The sequence below is a fragment of the Eimeria mitis genome, genomic scaffold (assembly GCF_000499745.2).
Source record: "Eimeria mitis Houghton genomic scaffold, Emh_scaff369, whole genome shotgun sequence".
NCBI classification, from domain to species: Eukaryota; Apicomplexa; class Conoidasida; order Eucoccidiorida; family Eimeriidae; genus Eimeria; species Eimeria mitis.
This window is the reverse complement of record NW_013572031.1, coordinates 17,241-17,705: the sequence shown is the minus strand read 5'-3', so window position 1 is coordinate 17,705 and position 465 is coordinate 17,241. Positions and strand designations below refer to the sequence as shown.

The 465-nt window shown below is 19.6% G+C and overlaps 1 protein-coding gene across 1 annotated transcript in view; it reads left to right on the top strand.

Annotated features, from left to right (window-relative positions):
* EMH_0009790 (uncharacterized protein) overlaps positions 1 to 465 on the top strand; it is a gene marked incomplete at both ends in the record, with an annotated part of 7,138 nt that overhangs the window by 5,280 nt on the left and 1,393 nt on the right. The gene's annotated exons all lie outside the window — the stretch shown is intronic.

Genomic DNA, 465 nt, shown 5'->3' with positions numbered 1-465 from the left:
TTATATACAAATCTATGATATTCATACGCATGCATGGATACAACCCAAAGTATCAGGTATTTTATTTTTTTTTTTTATTTTTTTTTTTTGGTTTTTTTTTGTTTTTTTGGGTGGGTTTTTGGGTTTTGTGGTGTTTGTTTACTTAGTTTTGTTTACTTATTTGTTTATTTTATTTTATTTATTTATTTATTTATTTATTTATTTTTTTTTTTTTTTTATATTTATATACAAGTCTATGATATTCATACGCATGCGTGGATACACCCCAAGGTCTCAGGTATCATATTTATTTATTTATTTATTTATTTATTTATTTATTTATTTATTTATTTATTTATTTATTTATTTATTTGTTTATTTGTTTAGCTTTATTTATTTGTTTGTTTTCATTTATTTAATTTTCTTTGTTTCTCCCGGTTTCTTAGTTTTGGTTTTTTATTTTATTTATTTTTGCGTCTCTGTTTT